This window comes from Manis javanica, chromosome 2, assembly GCF_040802235.1.
Source record: "Manis javanica isolate MJ-LG chromosome 2, MJ_LKY, whole genome shotgun sequence".
Taxonomy (NCBI): domain Eukaryota; kingdom Metazoa; phylum Chordata; class Mammalia; order Pholidota; family Manidae; genus Manis; species Manis javanica.
Window position 1 is genome coordinate 226,455,308 of NC_133157.1, and position 17,052 is coordinate 226,472,359.

Here is a 17,052-nt window from a genome sequence, read left to right on the forward strand (position 1 = left end):
ATAACAATAAACTCCTATATTTAAAAAGAAAAAATTCTTAAAAACCTTAACTTCCACTTTAAGAAATCAGAAAAAGAAGAGCAAACTAAACCCAAAACAAGCATAAAGAAGGACATGATCAAGATGAGAGCATAAAAAAAATCAAATACAGACTACAAAGTCAGTAGAGAAAATCAACAGTTGGTTTGAAGATATGTTTTAAATTGACTAACCTTTACCTAGACTGACCATGAAAAACAGACAGGATTCAAGTTACTGAAATCAGGAGTGAAAGAGGGGACATTGCTACTGACCTTAAAGAAATCAAAAGGATTGTAAGGGAATATTTACAATTGTATGCCAAAAGATTAGATAACTTAGATTAAATGGACAAATTTCAAGAAAGTCATAAAGAACTAGAACTGATTCAAGAAGAAATAGGGAATTGGAATAGACTGATATTAAATGAAGAGATTGAGTAAGTAATCTAAAAACTTCTTGCAAATAAATTTCTATTCACAGATGACTTCACTGGTGAATTCTAGCAAACATTTAAAGAATTAACACAATTTCTTCACTTACAAAAAATAGAAGAAGAGGGAACATTTCTCAACTCATTCTATGAGGCCATGTTACTCTTTCACCAAAATCAGACAAACTCATCACAAGAAATGAAAACTCCAGACCAATATTCCTTATGAACATAAATACAAATATTCTCCACAAAATATTAGCAAACTGAATGCAGCAGGATCTAATAAGGAGTATATACTCTGAACCGGTGGGATTTATCCCATGAAGGAAAAGTTGGTTTAAGATATGAAAATTAATCAATATAGTACACCATATCAATAAAATGAGATAAAACCACATCTACCTCAACAGACTCAGAAAAAAAGCATTCAGCAAAACCATCACCTTTCATGGAAGAAAAAAACCTCAACAAACTAGGATTAGAAGAGAAATTCCTCAACCTGATTGATAAAAGGCACCCATGAAAAAACCATAACTACCATTACATTCGATGGGAAAAGACCAAAAGATTTCCCCATAAGATCAGGAACACGATAAAGATGTTTGCCTTCTCCTTCTATTCAACATTGTAATGGGGGTCCTGGCCAGGGTGGTAAGGTGGGAAAAATAAATAAAAATGCATCCCGATTGGAAAAGAAGAGGTAAGTTATCCTCTCTTCTCAGATGACATAATTCAGTGTATAGAAAATCATAAGGAATCCACAAAAAAATATTAGAACAGGAACTTGTTACAAAACTTGGTTGAAAAAAATCAGAGAAGACTTAAGGAAATGGAAATATATCCCATGCTCATGGATCAGAAGACTTAACATTGTTAGTAGGGCAGTACTCCCCAAACTGACCTACAGATGCAAGCAATCCCTAACAAAATTCTACCCTGGCCTTTTTGCAGAAATTAAGAAGCCGATCCTAATATTCATTACTAAAGGCAAGAGACCAGAGTAGTCAAAACAGTATTTAAAAAGAATAAAGTTAGAGAAATCACTCGCACTTCACAATTACAAAACTTACTACAAAACTATACTAATCAAGACACAGTGATCCTGGGGACTGACACCAGAACAGTCACATAGATCAGTGCAATAGGACTGAAAGTTCAGAACGGAATTCTTACATTTATGGTTAATTGATTTTTGACAAAGTGCTGAGACAATATTGAAAGAGTAATCTTTTATACAACTAGATATCCACTCACAAAAAAATGAAGTTGGATCCCTACATCACACCATATACAAAAATCATCTCAGTATGGATCATTGATTTAAATTTAAGAAATTGTTAGAGGAAAACATAGGAATAAATCTTTCCAACCTAAAAGCATGAGCAAGAAAGGGAAAAATAGGTAAATTGGACTTTATCAAAATTAAAAATTTTTGTACTTCAAAGGATACTATCAAGAAAGTGAAAGGACAATCAATAAAACAAGAGAATATATTTGTGAATCATCTGTCTGATAAGGGACTTGTACCCAGAATCTACAAAGAACTCTTACAGGTCTAATAGCCCAATTTAAAAATAGTAAATAACTACATAGATATATAACTAAATGGGTAAAATAACTATTAAAAAAAGATGTTCAGCAGGTGGAGAAAGACACGTATCAAATGATTTCACTCATCTGTGGAGTATAAAAACAAAGAAAAAACTGAAGGAACAAAACAGCAGCGGACTCACAGACACCAAGGGTGGACTAACAGTTACCAAAGGGAAAGGGACTGCGGAGGATGGGTGGGAAGGGAGGGAGAAGGGGGAAAAGGGGCATTACGATCCGTACACATAAGGTAGGGGGTGGGGGGCCACGGGGAAGGCAGTATAACACACAGAAGACAAGTAGTGATTCTATAGCATCTTACTACACTGATGGACAGTGACTGTAATGGGGTGTGTCGGGGGGACTTGATAATAGGGGGAGTCTAGTAACCATAATGTTCAAGTAATTGTACATTAATGATATAAAAAAAAAAGATGCTCAGCATCACTAACAGAAAATAGTTTGGCAATTTCTCAAAATGCCTAATGCAGAGCTTCTATGTGCTGCAGGAATTCCAGCCCTAGGTACAATCAACTGGGTTTTAATACATTAGCAGAGCTGAGCAACTATCACTATTATCTTACTTCTAGAACATTCATCATCCCCAGAAGAAGCCTCATCCCCATTAGCCATCATCACCCCTCCCCCCTCCCCCAGCTCCTGGCAACCGTGAATCCACTTTCTGACTCTAAGGACTTGCCTGTTGTAAACATTCCGTATGAATGGAATCACACACTATGTGGCTTTCTGTGATTAATGTCTTTCACTTTGCACATTGTCAGGGCTCATCCATGTTGTAGCATTTATCAGTACTTCATTCCCTTTTGTTGCCCAATAATATTTCATTGTATGGGTAGGTCACATTTTATTTATTTACTTATTGATTGATAGACAATTGGTTTGTTTCCATTCTTTGGTATCATGACTACTGCTGCTATGAGCATTTGTATACAATTCTTTGTGTAGACATGTGTTTCCATTTCACCTGAGAGTGGAATTACTGGGTCATGTGGTGACTGTATATTCAACATCATGAGGAGCCGCTAGGCTGCTTTCCAAAGGGTCACCAATGAGGGTCCCACCTTCTCTCAGGATGCCTTTTATATCTAAAACCATCTCAGAGATTTCCCAGGGGTTTGTTTCATGTGCTGTTACTGTAGAGAGTCCAGCCAGAAGGGATGCTCAGTCTTCCCTAGGTCAAATTTGTACAGGCAAAATGGTGGTTAATATATACATTCTATAAATCACCATCTCCAAGAGAGGTCCCTAGAGATCTGTCAGTGTCTGCACAGTCCCACAGTGCGTTCTGACCTTGAAAGATTGACCAAAACTCATGCAATAGTTCTGTTGCATTTTCTGCATTGTTGGAGTCCTGCTGGTGCTTTGTGGGACAGTCTTCGGTAGTAGGGGTATCATGTCCTGCCAAAGCATCAGTTATTATTTAAATGTCAGCTCTGCCCTTTCTGACTTCTCTAATTTGAATCTTGCATTTTATAGACCAAGGTGTTCACCCTGGGATACACATCAGACCCACTAGTGGAATTTTACCAAAATATAGATGTCAGCCCTGCTCCAGACTTGCTGAATTGCTTTATTGCTATTTTTGGTATACTTTGGTGTATTTTGGCACTCAATGTATATTGTGCCTCAGGATTATTATGTTATATATCAAAATTGTTTCTACTGTAAAAATTAACATCCATATTTATACATCAGATGTTACATTCAGTGTCTTCTCTGAGGACAGGTTAAAACATTGTCCTTAAAGACGTATTGTCTGGTTTTTTAAGTTGGTTTACTATCTTTGCTTTGCACATCACAGAAACAGCTGCTTTTCTTTGTCAGTTGCATTTTTCTTTTGCGCCCTCACCAGACTTGTGGAAATGCTGGCTAGTAAATTAGCTACACCCAGAGCCTCTGTCGCCTGTTTCGCCTGAGGATCTGCAATCATCCACAGGTGGGAGATGGTGTGTCCACCAAAGGCAGCCCCAGAGCCCCTAGAAAAGGTTGGAACCAGGCCCTTCAAACTGTGATCTTGGCCACAGCTTCTGCTGGCATCACCCCAACGGCCTTAGGCCGCTTCTGGGGCTAAGGCCGCATTTTCCGCCTCTCTTGAAAAAGAAGATGGTTCCATGGACTATTTACCCCAAACCCAGCAGACCAGGAACTGATTATAGGACGATGTTGTTGCCAGGCAGCTGCATCTGGGGGGGGTCTCTCCCTGCGCACGAGGTAAAACCTCCACCTGGGTCGGGGAGGATTCTTGACTGACTGGGAACAATTCTTAACCAGGATGGACAAGTGTAAGGAAGGAAGGAATCCATTAAAGTGAGAGCAGCAGTGAGTGGCAGCACCACGCAGGCAGCAGAGAGTGAGGAGGAGCAGGGGAGGGAGAGGGAAGCCCACCGAGCTCCTGCCCAGCACAGGGCGGATCTCCTGCCAACTCCGGAAGCCGGGGTCACCTGGCATCTGGTTTCCACTTGGATCTGCACAGCGTGGGGACTAGCCCCTACTGCCCCAGGATTTGGGGGAGCTGTGGGGCATGGGATGGAGTGAAATTATATTCTGGGTACTTCCCAAAGCAAAGAAAGGGTATTTCCAGGCAGGCCACTAAGGAGCATGACCGTACAGCTGCAGCCCTGCCTGGGTCACCCGGTGACGGGAACCTGCAGGCCCAGATCAGAGATGTCAGTGACCCTTCCCTGCTTGTCTCAAGTAGGAGAGAGAGACTGAGACTTGTGCTTAAGTCTAGAAAATTGAATGAAATAGCAGAACAACAAAGACGCCACCGGGAGAGCGCAGAGACAAAGCGCAGTGAGTGAGCAGCAAGGCTTCGTTTAAGGCGAACTATACACTGAAAGAGGGGATCAGACACACTCGAGGGCTGAGGAAATCCTTAAAAAGCATGTAAGGCCTTTTAAGGGTTTCAAGAATGGGGCAGAGGACCAGAGGTGGGAGTGGGACCTACATGCGGTCTTAATGTAGGGCAGGGACAGGGGACAAGCATCATGATCGATTTTTCAAAAAAGCCGAGATATAAATGGCATACGAAGAACAGGAGGGGCTCTGTCTTAAGGCCAAGATTCCATTTTAAAAATCCGGGAGTGAGGAAGTAAGATTCCTAACATGTTCCTCTGTAATCAGCCAGCAGCCTATCTTAAGGCAGGGCAAGCAGTCGTAACTGTCATGCCCCCAGTGCTTGAGGGTGACCACCGTCCTGGAGAGGAACAGGATCCGTGACTTCCTTGTGTTAAGCTCACTGACTGTGGATGAGGGCATAGAGTCCCTCACTGGAGAGGCATCACGAGACCACAGGTCACGCCTGCAGCCCCCCCACTCTGCCCCGCTGCCCACTGCCGCATTCTTGGAAACCTTAAAAGACAGAATCCCCAACCTTTCGGTGCACCTTCTCTCTGAGGCTGCCCACACGCCCCTTCCATCGAATGTGTATTTTTCATATTTTATTAAGGTATCATTGATATACATTCTTATGAAGGTTTCACAAGAAAACCAATGTGGTTACTACATTCACCCTTATTATCGAGTCCCCCCCATACCTCATTGCAGTCAGTGTCCATCAGTGTAGTAAGGTGCACAGAGTCCCTATTTGTCTTCTCTGAGCTACACTGCCTTCCCCGTGACCCCACACACACCATGTGCACCAATCATGACACCCCTCAATCCCCTTCTCCCTCCCTCCCCACCTGCCCTCCCCCACCCCTTCCCCTTTGGTAACTGCTAGTCCCTTCTTGGATTCTGTGAGTCTGCTGCTGTTTTGTTCCTTCAGTTCTGCTTCGTTGTTACACTCCACAAATGAGGGAAATCATTTGGTATTTGTCTTTCTCTGCCCGGCTTATTTCACTGAGCATAATACCCTCTAGCTCCATCCATGTTGTTGCAAATGGTAGGATTTGTTTCTTTCTTATGACTGAATAATATCCCATTGTGTATATGTACCAGCTCTTCTTTATCCATTTATCTACTGATGGACACTTAGGTTGCTTCCATATCCTGGCTATTGTAAATAGTACTGTGATAAACATAGGGGTGCATATGTCTTTTTGAATCTGAGAACTTGTTTTCTTTGGGCAAATTCCTAGGAGTGGAATTCCCAGGTCAAATGGTATTTTTATTTTTAGTTTTTTTGAGGAATCTCCGTATTGCTTTCCACAATGGTTGAACTAATTTACATTCCCACCAGCAGTGTAGGAGGGTTCCCCTGAGTGTGTACTTTTTAAATAAAGCCTTCTCACTGCAACTTCCTGTGTCTTATCTGTGCGCTCTTCCAGTGGTGAGCGTCTTTGCTATTTCATTCTGTTTCCAAGTCTGTGCTCTGTCTCCACTTCACTCCTAATAAGCAGGGAAGGGCAGCTGAGAGCTCAGAACAGGGCCTGCAAGTTCCCGCCGCCTGGGTGACCCGGACAGAACTGCAGCAGTGTGACCTGCTCTTAGTAGCCTGCCTGAAAATCTACTTTCTTTGGGAAATTCTCAGAACATAATCTCACTCCATCCTGTGCTCTGCAACTCCCCCAAATCCTGGGGTGGTAGGGACAGCAGGCGACCCTGGCTTCAGGAGTCGGCAAGGGAATCTGCTCTAGGCTGAACAGGAGCTCAACAAACTTTCTCTCCTTACCCTCTGCACCTCCCTGTTTTCAGCCACCTGGAGGGCCACTGCTGTATGCTACCACTCTCACTTTGATGGATTCCTTCCTTACCTATCCTCGTCTGACCCGTTTGTGAATTCTTCCTTGATCAGAATCAAGAGCCCCCGCTTGGGCTGAGTTCTCACCAAGCACAAAGGGAGATCTCAGGTTGGACTGCCCAGCAACAGGCTCGTGACGTCCGTTTCTGGTGAGCAACATCATGTCGTCACCCGTCCAGTCAGTCCTCCAGAGACACTGTCAGAGAAACTTAGCACAAGGAATTTCCTGAACCTGTTCCCCCAGACGGTGTTTACCCTCAAGCTGTGGGGACACATCATTGCCGGGAGCCATGCTACTCAAGCTGTGTAGCGAAGCTCAGGCTGGAGGAAGACCCCCCATAAGGCAGGGGCCTTCGCAGCTGGCTCCCTCTATTACCCACCTTGATTTTGTTATTTTCCATTATACTACTGGCTTTGTTTTTGCTTGCATTGTTGCCAAAGACTAAGCTAACTTCTGCTAAGCAGCACGGAAAAGATGAGAACATAAGTTTCCCAGGAGCTTTTCAGGACGGTGCTCCTGAAGAATGGAACACGCAGGGGCCCAGTGGCGGTCTTGGCATAAAGTACCAAAACCTGCTGTTAGTCAAACATTGACCACCCCATTTCCACTGAGATTGCCCCCCTTGTTTACAGTGCTAGTGAAACTAGTGATGGAAAGTTTTACAGAAATAGAGTCATGAGAAAATATTGAATAGAATAACCCTGTTGACAATTAATCGTCTCATGTTTTCTTCCGTCTAGTACTTCTATAGTTTGTTTTTCTTCTTTCCTAGTTACGACCCTTTACTAGAATTTGTGCCTCATACGTGAAATTAACAAGTACCATAATTCTCCAGAAAGTAAAGATACCTCAAGACAAGTGCTGGGCCTGGAAGCCACAGAGCATAAATCTGCCAAGAAGTAAAAAACTAACATTTTCAAAGAACATTACTTCTCTCTCACTTACCAGCTTTACATCTCCCCGTATGGCCCCGGAAGACGGCTGGTTAGCCAGAGACGGGTAAGATTCCTCAAGGGAGGGACAACCTAAGACAGGCACAGTCGCAGGGGGGCCATCAGATGAGAAAAAGGGGGCCAACAGAGGCGAGGCTCAGAACCTCACCCCCCCAGTTTTGAGAGAAATCTTCTACACCTGTGGATGTTTTGTTGCCCTTGTTCAGCTTGGATTAAGACCTGGTCTGTAGGCACAAACCTGATCATATACACCTGCCTTCTTACAGTTCTAAATCATGCTTTATATTTATATCTTGCATTTACCTACTACATCAACATTTTATTAGATTCATATATAAAGTATAAAAATCAAATGAATAATCATACACCATATTTGACATGATTGTTTATAGTTTAAGGTTTGTAGTAAAACAGAAATAGTTTCTATGATATGAATGCCCTTGCATTGTTCCCCATGTAAGAACTTGTTTAGTCCCTGCAGTAGTGGAGCCATGGGGACCTGTGTAGCATATGTCAGGGAGATTTTGGTATCCACACAGGAGAAAGAGAAATGTAGATAAGAAGGGAAAATTTAGTTTGCTGCCTACTGTGCCCTATAAAGGGGTATATGGTGAACATATGAGTTTATGATTTTAAATTAATTATAAATTTATTAAAGCCTCTAAGAATATTTTTGTGGGAAAGAATCCTAGCTAACTGTGGCACTAGGTGACCTGTATTTCACCCTGAGCTGATAGACTCCATAGTCATTGCTACATACTGCACGCTCCTACAGTCACATGCACTACTTAGAAACTGCATTGCACAGAAACATAAAACGCAATAGAGTACATGTTGATAGGAAAAGTTTTGGTCAAGGAACAGAAAAACAATCAGCTGTCTAACGCTTGACCAACCACGAATAGATTAGAAAGGAAAAGAAAGAAAAAAGCTTGCCTATACTTATTAACCAACTGCCTATACTAATGAATCATCAGAACAATAAAAAATAATCATATCCTTGGGCAAAATGGTATAAATAAGGCTGTCATCGACACTTTGTCGAGAGACCACCTCCATCTGACTCCGTGTCCTGTCTCTCCAGGCGCCGACTCCATGCTGCACCTTCGGGCATCCCACCCCTAGGCTGGAGCTGGACTTCCGCACATCATTCAAGACTGCTTGCCCTGCCTAAGACAGAATCGGTTGTTGGCTAATTACCATAAAATACTTTAGAAATCTCATCTCCTAACTCCCTGGTTTTTAAAATGGAACCTTAGCTTTAAGATGGGGTCCCTCCTGTCCTTACTATACTGTTTGTATCTTGGCATTTTTCATCATAGGCAGGAAAAATAATCACGATGCTTGTCGCATGTCCCTGCCCTGCCTCAGTGTGAGCAGAAGGACGGGTCACTATGGTCATCTGTGTGAATGCTCTGATGTTGTCAATGTCCTATTTCCTGGGAACATGAAGAGGCCCTTCCTTTCTCCCCAAGGTATGTGACCGTACCAATTCAGTAGATGCTGTGTGTACTGAAATGCTGACCTTTTGAAATGACAAAGGTTCCCACCAACTCACCTCCCTGACCCTGAACTTCAGAGACTCTTAATGAGCGTCCTTACTGTTCATGGCACTACAGATATTTGCACAGGTTCAGTAAGAGTCTATTCTCTTTTTTACTAAGATGTAATTGGAAAAATTGGTTATGTGCCTGAGGCCTTGTGAAAGTGTTGCTCATTAACCACGTGATGATCATCTCCTTTTAGTGAACCTGGGTTGGCTTTATGGAGTCAGTGCCAGTAAAACCCTCCTTGCATTGCAGATTCTGGACCTTACAGAGGTCAGGAAGGTCTCTTCCTAGCAGGTCCCGGAAAGCAGAAATTCACACAGATTATATGTACTGTGTTTATCATATTGGGATAGAAAATAATAGAACTTTAGAAAGCTTTTGAAAGTCCAACCTGAGATATCCTATGAAAACTTCTAGCAAAGCAAACTTACAGTGGTGTGTTTGGTATAAGAACACTTGCTAGATCCAAGAATACTCTACCTGGCAAGATTATCATTTAAATTTGAAGGAGGGATTAAACAATTTTCAGATAAGAAAAGCTGAGAGAATTTACCTCCCACAAACCACCTCTACAGGGCATTTTGGAGGGACTGTTATAGATGGAAGTATCCCTAAGGCTAAATAGATGTCACCAGAGGAAATAAAACCACAGCAAAGAAAGTAGAACAATTAATTACTAAACAGAAGCAAAATCAAATCAACTAGCCCCAAAGTCAATCAAGGGACAGACAAAGAGTACAGAATATGATACCTAATATACAAAGTATGGAGGACTAAGAAAAAGGAGGAAAAATAAAAAGAACCTTTAGGTTGTATTTATAACCTCTGCATACAAAGTGAGTTAAATTAGACTGTCAGATAGTAAGGGACTTACACTTGAATCACTGGTAACCATGACTCTAAAGCCTGAAGTGACAATAAGTACATGCCTACTGATAATTACCCTAAATGTAAATGGTCTGAATGCACCAATCAAAAGACATACAGTCACTGAATGGATAAAAAAAACAAGACCCAATTATATGCTGCCTACAAGAGACTCACTTCAAACCAAAAGACATACACAGACTGAAAGTGAAGGGATGGAAAAAGATATTTCATGCAACTAATAGGGAGAAAAAAGCAGGAGCTGCACTACTTGTATCAGACAAAATAGACTTCAAAACAAAGAAAGTAACAATAGACAAAGAAGGACATTACATAATGATAAAGGGGTCAGTTCAACAAGAGGATATAACCATTATAAATCCAACACAAGATCAGCTACAAATGAGAAACAAACACTAACAGAATTAAAGGGGGAAATAGAATGCAATGCATTCATTCTAGGAGACTTCAAGACACCACTCACTCCAGAGGACACAGCAGCCAGAAAGAAAATAAGTAAAGTGACAGAGGCACTAAACAATGTGGTAGAACAGATGGACCTAACAGACATCTACAGAACACTCCATCTAAAAGCAACAGGATACACATTCTTCTCAAGTGCACATGGAACATTTTCAAGAACAGATCATATACTAGGCCACAAAAAGAGCCTCAGTAAATTCAAAAAGAGTGCAATTGTACCAACCAGCTTCTCAGATCACAAAGGTATGAAACTAGAACTAAATTACACAAAGAAAACGATAAGGCCCACAAACACATGAAGGCTTCACAACATGCTCCTAAATAATCAATGGATCAATGACCAAATAAAAACAGAGATCAAGCAATATATGGAGAAAAATGACAACAATAATTCAACACCACAAAATCTGTGGGATGCAGCAAATGCCATGCTAAGAGTGAAATATACTGTAACACAGGCCTACCTCAGGAAAGAAGAACAATCCCATATGAACAGTCTAAACTCACAATTAACAAAACTAGAAAAAGAAGAACAAATGAGGCCCAAAGTCAGAAGAAGGAGAGACATAATAAAGATTAGAGCATAAATAAATAAAACTGAGAAGAATAAAACAATAGAAAGAATCAATGAAACCAGAAGCTGGTTCCTTGAGAAAATAAACAAAATAGATAAACTCCTACCCAGACTATTCAAGAAAAAAAGAGAGTCTACACACATAAATAGAATCAGAAATGAGAAAGGAGAAATCACTATGGACACCACAGAAATACAAAGAATTATGAGAGAATACTATGAAAAATTATATGCTAACAAACTGAATAACCTAGAATGGCCAACTTTCTAGAAAAATACAACCTTCCAAGACTGACCCAGGAAGAAACAGTAAATCTGAATAGACCAATCACCAGCAATGAAATTGAATTGGTAATCAAAAAAGCTACCTAAGAACAAAACCCCTGGATCAGATGGTTTCACTGCTGAATTTTATCAAACATTTAGTGAAGCCCTAATACCCATACTCCTTAGTTTTCCAAAAAGTAGAGGAGGAGAGAATACTCCCAAATTCATTCTACAAGGCCAACATCACTCTAATACCAAAACCAGGCAAAGACACCACAAAAAAAGAAAATTACAGAGCAATATCCCTGATGAACATAGATACAAAAATACTCAACAAAATATTAGCAAACCAAATTCAAAAATACATCAAAAAGATAATCCATGATCAAGTAGGATTCATTCCAGGGATGCAAGGATGATACAACATTTTCGAAAATCCATCAACATCATCCACTACATCAACAAAAAGAAGGACAGAAACCACATGATCATCTCCATAGATGCTGAAAAAGCATTTGACAAAATTCAACATCCATTCATGATAAAAACTCTCAACAAAGTGGGTATGGAGGGCAAGTAGCTCAACATAATCAAGGCCATATATGACAAACCCACAGTCAACATCATACTTAACACAGAGAAGCTGAAAGCTTTTCCCCTAAGATCAGGAACAAGACAAGAATGCCCACTCTCCCCACTTTTATTCAACATTGTTCTGGAGGTCCTAGCCATGGCAATCAGACAACACGAATAAATAAAAGGCATTCAGATTGGCAAGGAAGACGTTAAACAGTCCCTGTTTGTAGATGACATGATATTGTACATAAAAAACCTTAAAGAATCCACTCCAAAACTACTAGATCTAATATCTGAACTCAGCAAAGTTGCAGGATACAAAATTAATACACAGAAATCTGTGGCATTCCTATACACTTAACAATGAACTAGCAGAGAGAGAAATCAGGAAAACAATTCCATTCACAACTGCATCAAAACGAATAAAATACCTAGGAATAAACCTAACCAAGTAAGTGAAAGACCTATACTCTGAAAACTACAAGACACTCATGAGAGAAATTAAAGAAGATACCAATAAATGGAAACACATTCCATGCTCATGGATAGGAAGAATTAATATTGTCAAAATGGCCACCATGCCTAAAGCAATCTAGAGATTCAATGCAATCCCTATCAAGATACCAACAGCATTTTTCAACAACCTAGAGCAAATAGTTCTAAAATTCATATGGAATCACAATAGACCCCGAATAGCCAAAGCAATCCTGAGAAGGAAGAACATGGGTGGGGGGGATTAACGCTCCCCAACTTCAAGCTCTACTGCAAAGCCACAGTAATCAAGACAATTTGGTACTGGCACAAGAACAGAGCCACAGACCAGTGGAACAGATTAGAGAGCCCTGATATAAACTCAAGCATATATGGTCAGTTAATATACAATAAAGGAGCCATGGACATACAATGGGGAAATGACAGCCTCTTCAACAGATGGTGTTAGCAAAACTGGGCAGCTACATGTAGGAGAATGAAACTGGATCACTGTCTAACCCCAAACACAAAAGTAAACTCGAAATGGATCAAAGACCTGAATGTAAGTCATGAAACCATAAAACTCTAAGAAGAAAATATAGGCAAAAATCTCTTGAATATAAACATAAGCAACTTTTTCCTGAATGCATCTCCTCAGACAAGGGAAACAAAATAAAATATGAACAAATGGGTCTACATCATCCTAAAAAGCTTCTGTACAGCAAAGGACACCATCTGCAAAACAGAAAGGCATCCTACAATGTGGGAGAATATATTTGTAAATAACATATCCGACAAGGGGTAACATCCAAAATATATAAAGAACTCACACGCCTCAACACCCAAAAAGCAAATAACCCTATTAAAAAATGGGCAGAGGACATGAACAGACACTTCTCCAAAGAAATTCAGATGGCCAACAGGCACATGAAAAGATGCTCCACATTGATAATCATCAGAGAAATGCAAATTAAAACCACAATGAGATATCACCTCACACCAGTTAGGATGGCCAATATCCTAAACACAAACAACAACAAATGCTGGCAAGGATGTGGAGAAAGAGGAACCCTCCTACACTGCTGGTGCGAATGTAAATTAATTCAACCATTGCGGAAAGCAATATGGAGGTTCTTCAAAAAACTCAAAATAGAAAAAAGCATTTGATCCAGGAATTCCACTCCTAGGAATTTACCCTAAGAATGTAGGATCCCATTTTCAAAAAGACATATGCACCCCTATGCTTATCGCAGCACTATTTACAATAGCCAAGAAATGTAAGCATCCTAAGTGTCAATCAGTAGATGAATGGATAAAGAAGATGTGGTACATATACACAATGGGGTATTATTCAGCCATAAGAAGAAAACAAATAATACCATTTGCAACAACATGGATGGAGCTAGAGGGGATTATGCTCAGTGAAATAAGCCAGGCGGAGAAAGACAAGTATGAAATGATTTCACTCATCTGTGGAGTATAAGAACAAAGGAAAACTGAAGGAACAAAACAGCAGCAGAATCACAGAACCCAAGGATGGACTAACAGTTACCAAAGAGAAAGGGACCTGGGAGGATCGGTGGGAAGGGAGGGACAAGGGGGGAAAGGGGGCATTTGGATTATCACACATAATGTAGTGGGGGGACATGGGGAGGGCTGTACGACACAGAGAAGACAGGAGTGATTCTACAGCATCTTACTACCCCAATGGACAGAGACGGTAATGGGGTGTGTGGTGTGGACTTGATAATGGGGGGAGTCTAGTAACCACAGTGTTGCTCATGTGATTGTATATTAATGATACCAAAAAAAAAAAGAACACCTGCTGTGCCCATGTAAGTAACCAGAGCACGCTTACCGAGATAAGCCTCATTGTATGGCCTGGCGTGATCTTTATTTGAGACTTTCCTTTTTAGTAATAAGGATTGGGGGAGATACTAATGAATATTTTAAATTTCGGAATAAACACAATGTATTGCTGGTATTTCCAATGGAAATTGTTGGGGGCCGCCTTCCATGTTACCTGATTCTGGCTCCCTCGGACCCCGCCTTTCACCCTCCTCGAGGCTCTCACAGCTCTGCAGGCCGCAGGTGGCCGACAGCAATGCAAACATTTCCTCTTCATAGATTTGCAAATAAACTAAGTCTAGTGGAGATTCAATTTTTTTTTCTTCCCTGGAAAAAGCCAATCTCCAATCTCCATCTATTTTTAAATTCATTTCAGCCTTCCTTTACTCTATATAAATTTGTGGTTTTGGAACTTCTCTTTTGAACTTACAATCACTTTCCCTGCTCTCTCTTTAGTTACTAGGTTGAATAAACCTTTATCACACTACTATTTTTCTGGGGCTGCTGGAACAAATTACCACAAACTTGGTAGCTTACAAGGACAAAAATGTATTCTATCACAGTGCTAGAGGCCAAGTCTGAAATCAAGGTGTTGGCAGGGTTTTTCCTTCTAGAGGCTCCTCGGGGGAATCTGTTCCTAGGCTCTCCCTTGACCCTGGTGATGCCAGCCATCATCAGTGCCGCTGGGCTCGTGGCCCCACTGCTCCCTCTCTGCTGGTATCTCCACATGGGCTTCTCTGTGTCTCGGATCTCCTCCCTTCTCTTATAAGTGAAGCCATGCAGGTGTTCCCCTCCTCAAGCCCCTCAGACTTCTCAGTAACAAATCAAGGGGAATCTGAGTCCCTCCATGGTATGTGGACTGGCAGAGATTCAGTGAGGAGAAGTTGTAACAAGGATGCCAGTCCTTGGATTTAGGGCCCATTCTCATCTAGGATGCGCTCATCTAGAGAACCTTAGTTTAATTACATCTGTAACAACTCTGCTTGCAAAGAAAGTCATCACACAACTCAGAGTCTGCGACCTAGATGTCTCTTCTCGCGGGAGGTATTGCTCGGCCGTCACACACACACATGGACTGTGTCTGGGGTTTGAGTGGAACAGGGGTAGTGGTCACTTGGGGAAGGTGTTCTTTGTGCTCTGGGGCCCAGCAGTCCTAGTTTTGGGGAATTGACTCCACACAGCACCACCAGTGGCAGGTACCCCCGTTCATCCCGGGGCCTTTGTATGCAGTGACATGCAGAAGGGGCCCCGCAGCTTGGGACAGCTCAGGCCCATCCTCTGACCTTTGTTGTGAACACAGGATAGACCTTATTCCTTTATTCGTTTGGGGACTGGGACATGACTACATCTTGTTTCCAGAGAGTGGACAGGAAAGCCATCCTCCCACCCCTGTCCCCTGCAACAGGACACTGGTGGCCCAGGCTTCCAGCAGTGTGGTGCCTGAGCTCTCGTGATCCAGCTCCTCCTAGCTTTGCTGTTGTCACTCCTCACACGCTGGAGGTGTCCACATTGGCTACACTGTCTCTGGGACCTGTTTCCTTAAACAATACGGAGCAGGTGGGGAGGCTGAATGTGTGCGACTGGGCACATTTCAGAAAGCCTGGCAATGGGAGGGGTTTAAGATGTGCTGTGTCAGGCCCTGGCCTGGACACCACGGGCACTGCACTGAAAACAAGAAGCCAAGGCCCTGTCTTGGCAATGTGGGCAGAAAACCTGGGAGAGCTGCTGTCTGCATTTGTTGAGGGTGTGGAGCCCCGAATCTGTTACACTGGGGAGGAGGGAACACGATTCTGGGTAAGGCACGCTGCAGCAGAAGAGGCCTGGGGTGCTGTTAGATAGTCGGAGACCCTGGGATAGTTGCAATGAGCAGGTACCCCTGGGCTGACCGGTGCGCAAGGAGAGGCCATGCAGGAGGAGGCGGGGCCGTGCGGGAGGGCGAGAAGCCTGTACTTTACTCAGAAGGAAGGTTTCTTTCTCCCCGACAACAGCCCAGCCGATAAGCAGCAAAAACACTGACAAGCCCTTCTCCTCCATGAGGGGGGCCGCCTCTTTCTTTTTTCTCTGGACTTGCCAATAATTTTGCACTAATTTGTCCCACGTTGTAAGCTTCTGTTACTCCCAAATAAACCCATTTTTGCTGCTAAAATAGCTGACAGTTTTATTTGTAAGGTTCACGGGGAACCAGGAGAGTGCGGAGCCATGACTGCCAGAGGAGAACACCCGCAGCCAATGGTGCCACTGGCGGGTGAACGGAAGGAGGAGAGGCCTGCGAAGGAGAGGCCGTCCGCCCTGCCTAGGCAGGGATACCCTTCGCTGTCCTGCCGCCTCTGCTCACCTTCAGGGCGGCATGCAGCCCTGTCCCGCAGCAGCGGGCACACCCGGGCGCTCAAGGGCATTGCAAGGGGCGAGGCGCTACATTAGCTCCCGAGTTACAACCTCATTTTGCAGCGAGGAAAGCAGGACCCGAAAGCTAAAAATCCACCCTCACCTGCGCAGGTCCTTGGCTCCAGCACGCTCCGCGCTGGCGCCCCTGGGGCCCGGTCCCTCTCCGCTTCCGCCCGTGCAGTTCCTGGGACCCGAGTGCTGACTCCCCGAGCTCCCATCCGGGCGGGAGAGGCCCCGCCTCGCGCCCCGGCCCCCGCAGCCCCGAGACTGCGCTGCCCCAGCCAGGGAGCTAGGCCGCGGAGGGCCGCCAGGGGGCGCGGCACGCCCCGGA